We start from the raw sequence: 6,653 nt of genomic DNA, 5'->3' as shown, positions 1-6,653 counted from the left end.
ATTTGCTACTTATCCAATTGAAAGTACCAAAAATATACAGGATTATTTCATTTAATGAAATAGTTTGGAATGACAGCAAATATATTAACAATAATGTGATTCTGCAGCTGAGTGGATGAAAGATGTCCATTCCATGTCAGAAAGGTGATCCCCATTAGGGTTTACCATAATTGGTTAGTCCTGCCGTCATGGTTAACTTTATTAAGGATTATATTACCACTGTACGACCAGAATACCTATTGTATTGGTGATATACATTGTATTTGTATATAATATGTATTCCTATTTTCAGTTGATTGAGATTAATAAAAAGAAATGGGCTGACTGGTGAGAAAGCAGCACTCAAATGTTTTGTTGGGGAAAAATCCCATACCAAGTGATGGTGTCAATAATTACTGGAACAGATGTGCAAGCTATATCAATGATAATGGAGGATTCAAATCAGGTAATTTCATAATAAATGACTCTAAAGTCTAAATACATTTGAAAAGCATCAGTATGCATGCAGGTACCTCAAAATAGTAATTTTACTGCAAGTACTAACCATATGCATGCTTTTCAGGAAAAATATTAATGTATTCCAAAAGTTTTTTCTAAACGTGTACATGTATATCATAAAAAATATTGATTCACATTATCTGGATGCTTTTCTTTACACGGAAAAGTATCATTCTAATTTAACAATAACAAACAAAAAGTATAGAGTCAATATACCAAAGTTCATGTACTTTACTTGGTGTCATCTATATTATTAATTCAACATCATTCTCCTACATATGTTAAGACATACACACACACTTCTCATCCCATGTCATGACAAGACATTACAGACACAAACATACACAAAGCTTGACAATAGTTTGTGATCCTGATAATAGAACATCCCTATCATTCTTATCCTTGTAGTATTATTCTCTCAAACCTTGATATATTTAGAACAATTTAACAATTATAATGTCCCACCATTTAGAATAACTCGTAGGTTGACAATTTTGTGTTGTTTGATACAAAGCCATTGATATAGATGTAGTTTTCTTTATTTGTTTTAATATCTGTTCTATACACAGGGACCTGACACAAAATGTTTAAGCAACGGTATATGTATATGTAGGTAAAAAATTGTCAGGTCCCTGTGTTTCCACATGTTAGTTTTGATTAATATTTGTTTCTTCATATTCAATATTTCAGGGGATGCATGCTGAATATTATACAAGCGGACTAAGTCGCTAAACTTTGAAACATCTCAACCTCCATTCATCAGTCATGTGTGATGATGCAGTACAGGCAACACCACAACATTACAACAACACAACAAACTCGGACAACTCCGTCTCTACCAATAATCAATATCAGGTACAGAAATTAAACCCAAGGGAGAATCTTGTGATATGACAGATGGTTTCCAATAATTTCCTTTTAAACTAATTAATAGGATATATATTTATATGTAAACATTGACAGTTTGTTTATATACCAAATGAAAAGTTATGTTTACAACCAATCAATTTCAATCATTTTAAATTATGCGTTATATGAATGTACAGTTAGTGGCCATGGTCTTAGTCTTTCCAATGTGTATTTTGTAATATCATTTTCTAATTATTTGTATGTATTATGTAGTCTACGTGTTTGAACATACAGGGTTTTATTTTGCTTTCTTTCATTATTTCTCTCTCTCAACATTATGACTTTTGTCATTATGAAGATGAGCAATGGCTTACACAGTCCAGGCCCCGACTTCTCGAAACTAAAGTTCAGACTTCAGTAAATAACTCAGTTTTTCTCCTTATGTAACACAAGCGAAAAGTGGACTAAGGTTTGGTTTGCGAAATCGGGGTCTGATTTATTAAGCGGATTTTCATCGACAGTTGTATGATTTTTCTTTCAGGAATGTGGAACGAGAATGGTCATACTTTTCGAAAGCGTATGATCCACATAATGATCCCATGGTAACAACCGCTCTAAATTTGTCGTGTACAGACTCATTTGCCAACATCACATGTGAGGAGAAACCCTCTTTGGTACATTACCTATTGTATTGCGACACGGAGACGGAGACTATGGCAAACACTATCATGAAAATGAATTCTTTGAAAAAGGCTGTGGGGTTACATTTCATATGGGACATTGAACAAATTGCGTGCGCAAAGGGCGGTGAAAGGTGGAAATCTCTATCCGCGACACATAAACTTGAGACAGTTTTCATGAAATCCAATTTGCCATGAACTTCTAAAAGATTGTCCTCTGCTTGCTGAGACTACTTGCAGTGGCGATACCAACATCCAAACTAGGAATTCCTGATATCATTAAGAAAGTATTGCCAAAATAGAAGGAACCAGCATAACCCAGCATTCACGAAGCAAAATCATGGTAATGGATATCCAATAGATATTCGATGTGAGGAAGCTATCCCCATCAAGGACAATGTCCAGCAAAGGTAAGAAATGTTACAAATTTGCCAAAAACTGAACCATATCATAAAATGTGAAAAAAGAGTGCAAAACCACCAATTTCAGGCTCGATGATAATATGTATTCTGCTGGACAACCAAAGCTGCTGTTATCATACACGGTATCCGATGGACAGGATGAAAAAAATTCCATCAATGAAGAGTAAGGGCCTATTTTTATACCCATATGGATCTGGTGACCTATTGATATAGGTGAACACAAATGAGGAAACTTTGGTTTCACTTTTTGTTACCACACACCATAGCCCTATCAATTATTCCAACCATCTCTGTTGTTTCATTCTGAGACTGACCTCAATGAGAGAAGGAATACCAGAGAGGTCGAAGGATTGGCAGAAAAAAGATGTCCAAGTAAAGATACACGTTAATGAGGAAGAGCCAAAACCAAAACACAACCTCAACATAAGTATTCCCTTTCACATGAGAAAAAAAGGTGATGCCGAAATTATTAGAGGAACCTGGGATAATTAACGGAAACTGTTGATGGCCCCACCCCAGTCGCACCAAAGTGTCGTGGCCCCTAAGACCCAAAAAATCTAAGAAGTAATGAATAAGCGTTGATATGAGTTTTGCCAAATGAACCGTACAGAGAGAAAGACCATAGAACCCCAACCAGCGATAAACATACTGGTTTGATTTGAATGGGCAACACCTTTTTTTCCCAAAACTTGATTTTAAACAGTGCTTTCATCCAGAATTGAGCTTGCTCCGAATCAAGATATCTCACATTCGACCACACATTCTCCATAAGGATGGATGAAATTTGAATTTTTCATGTCTTCTCATTTCTCCATAAGGATGAAGTATTTCATGATTTTGTTTCCATTATATATCTATCTATCAATTATGGACCTTTGTTGAGGTACATATGGTGTTATATCACCTGAGTAGATAAAATTCTGCAAGGGTATATGAACCGAAACAAAGGTCCTTAATATGTATATTAAATATGATTATTATTTTAAATGTTGGCTTCGTGCTAAGTTATATAGAAATGGCTTAACTTCACTACATCGTGACCTCGATGTCAGGGTATTGCGACTTCATAATCACAATATCGACTTGGGTGGACGTCACAATAGGGAATATTGATTCTAAAAATGGAAGCATCCAGTCAATATGCTAAATATCGCCCTTTACGTGACAGTGTAATAGCAAATGAGAAAGGGGGGATCGGAGCATATCTAATTTACATAAATATACTTGTAGCTATTTTATACACATTATTATTTATTTTTGAAGTAGGCACTTAATAGTTAATAGGAAAGCTTTGTATATTATTATGCATGTTGGCTGCAGGAATGTTGTTTGATATTTAAAATATCAGTTGGTAACAAAACAGTGTTATCATGACAATGTCAACAAAATTAGAAACTGTTCATTATCATATTCATGTAATTCAAATTCATTATCATTTTATTATAATTCAATTTCATCATATTGCACTTCTCAAACCTTAAAAACCTTCTAACATGGATTTAAGCATCAATCAAAACATCAGTGTGATACATGTGAAAAATTTATCACTTGTATTACACTGATAACAGCTTGTTTATTTTTATTTAAACAATATTAAGCATGTTGCAATGAAATGTTTGTGTTAATTATGACGAAGACATAGTTATTATAAATTTTGACATTGACATCAAACTTGACAAACTTGATATTTGACATAAAATGTCCATTGAAGAAGATTTCTTGAATTATGCATTTGAACTGCCTAATAAAACTCTGCAGTTATCACACAGAAATCTACAGCTGGATGATGTTGGTGCAATGTGACCATTTGACCTGATTATCTGGAGGCTGAGCAATACTAATCATATTACTTGGTTTCAATTATATTTCCATTGTTGAACCATGTTTTATGGTTAATTCCTGAAAGGGTAAGGAACTTATAAAGGTTAACAAATTAAGACACCTGGTATTGTGAACTGGATGCATTTTCATTGATTTAGTTTCTTTGTTTGTTCTTACTATTGTTTATACTAACTGTTACTTCACAATTGTAATGAGATAATTGACTGTTCAAATAATTTTGTAAATGAGACCTGTTGTTTGGTTTTCATAAACAGTGTTACTGTTATTTACAAGATGTTATTGGAGGCATCAAATTGTAATTAGTCCCTTAGTCACTTACTTTTTATTACTTAAAGATGCTCCACCGCCGACAGAGCATAAATGATATTCATCATTTAAACAATAATTGGCGATTAATTATGTAAATATAGGACTAATTAACACAACAAATAATAAAAGATAATTTATTTTACCTTCTGTGCAAGCGCAATCAGTACTTCATTCCATATAGGATATAGTACCATGGAATTTTTTCGGGATGCAATTAATTATTTTTCATATTTTTAACTTGAAATCAAATTAAAAGCTCAAACTCTTCAGTGATGGTAACGGTGTAAAGTAAGTAACTTTTGTAACTGAAGAAAAATACTTAATCGTCTGGTCCTGTTTTTGATAGTGAAAAAATACTATTTGTCAGCGGTGGGGCATCTTTAAGAAGATTGTTTATAATCATGGATTCTGACAAATGAAGTTGTGCAAGATATTACTAAAATTAACAACATGTTTCTCATTTTAAACATGCAATTCATGCACAAAGCCCAAATCTTTGAATGTTATTACTAAATAAATATTTGTAATTCTAACTTATTATTAGGACCAGTGCTATGTATCTGCTTAGATATGTTTACTCAATATTATGTTAAGAATATTTCTATTTGTAACCTACATCTATGCAATTATTTAACTATAAATCTCAACTTGTAGGTATTTGACAGGCTTCAAGCACTTGGAATCACAATGGGTTATGAATTAGTGATGAAGGAGATTGCAAAACTAGAGTCACCATGATTTCAAGAAATACAGTTAGCAGTAGCTGGTGGAAAAAGTTTCCGTCTTATTGGAGATAATGTCAATTTCAAGAAGGGATTTCGACATGAGAGGGAAGGGCACCATGGTGGCACAAGGCATTGGGTTGGATCAGCAGCTATTGTGCAACACTTGACATTTGATGAAATCTGTGACCATCCTCAAGGATATGTTAAAAATCTAACTATGGACTACGAAGAAATGCGAAGGATCACATTCCATTTCTAAAGATTTTTGATGGTTTTGCTTATGCAATAGGGTCTTGGAAGGCCAATTTTCAAATGAATGGCAAGAAAATCACTCGTTGTGTCCCTTGGAGATACTTCCTTATAATGAGGCCAAGTACAGTGAAATGTGTGCAAAATCTATATGTAGATTGAATGTAGATAACTGTTTGTTTGTTTGTTTGATATAATTAAAGTCCTATAACCGAGCTATGGTCAGGTAAGTTAGACGGTCCTCCCATGTATGCGTTGTGTCGCGTGTATGTTGTGCGAGGTGTGTGTTTTGGGAGACTGCGGTATATTCATGTAGTGTCTTCTTGTATAGTGGAACTTTTGCCCTTTTTATAGTGCTATATCACTGAAGCATGCCGCCGAAGACACCAAGCAACACACCACACAATCTACGGATCATGTGACCATAGACAGGTACATATACGAGGAGACCAGTTAACAAGAGAGCGCTTCAGTGGAGCAAAGTCGCTGCGGTTTGCGTCATTTATGAAAGATCAAAAATCGGGGATCTCACTCCAATAACTTTATAGTTATAGCATATGACAATGATGCATTCACACGCTTATATTCAGTAAACTGTTCAGTACTAACAGTCTAGAGACAGGAACTCTAAATGGAGAGAAGATACACATCGGACGCAATGATGTCCACCAAGATGTGAAAAACAATTATAATGTGGACAACGACTTTTTTTATCTTTTACTAGAGCTTACATTGTGGATGCATTATGCTATTTCTTTTGCCTTGACGATACAGACAAAGAACCAACCAAACACATTCCACCGGACCCTGTTACACCAGCATGGTTCCATGAAACCATGAATACCTTCATCGATACCTAAATTCTTGCAAAGGTCAACACTTACCTAACCGATGTTACAACGGTCGAAGAAACAAGGACACTAATCAAAGGTCTAATCGGCAATAACAAATATATTACTTTGCATGTTTTGAACAGACAGAAGAAGACTAAAAAGGTACCTGTTGATGTTGATCATGTACAACAATACGGTAAAGTTACCTTGCAGCTTGAACTGCTCTACATGGAATTTTTGGACTGC

General features: G+C 34.5%; 1 long non-coding RNA gene across 1 annotated transcript; it reads left to right on the top strand.

Moving 5' to 3' along the window:
* Positions 1-298: 298 nt before the first annotated feature.
* LOC138316924 (uncharacterized) lies at positions 299-1,982 on the top strand. Its single transcript, XR_011207682.1, has 3 exons — positions 299-445; positions 1,189-1,353; positions 1,889-1,982. It is a non-coding gene; the product is annotated as an uncharacterized lncRNA (long non-coding RNA).
* Positions 1,983-6,653: the final 4,671 nt, after the last annotated feature.

Source organism: Argopecten irradians, chromosome 2 (assembly GCF_041381155.1).
Source record: "Argopecten irradians isolate NY chromosome 2, Ai_NY, whole genome shotgun sequence".
NCBI lineage: Eukaryota > Metazoa > Mollusca > Bivalvia > Pectinida > Pectinidae > Argopecten > Argopecten irradians.
Note: the sequence above shows the minus strand (reverse complement) of the source record. Positions and strands in the feature narration are given on the sequence as shown.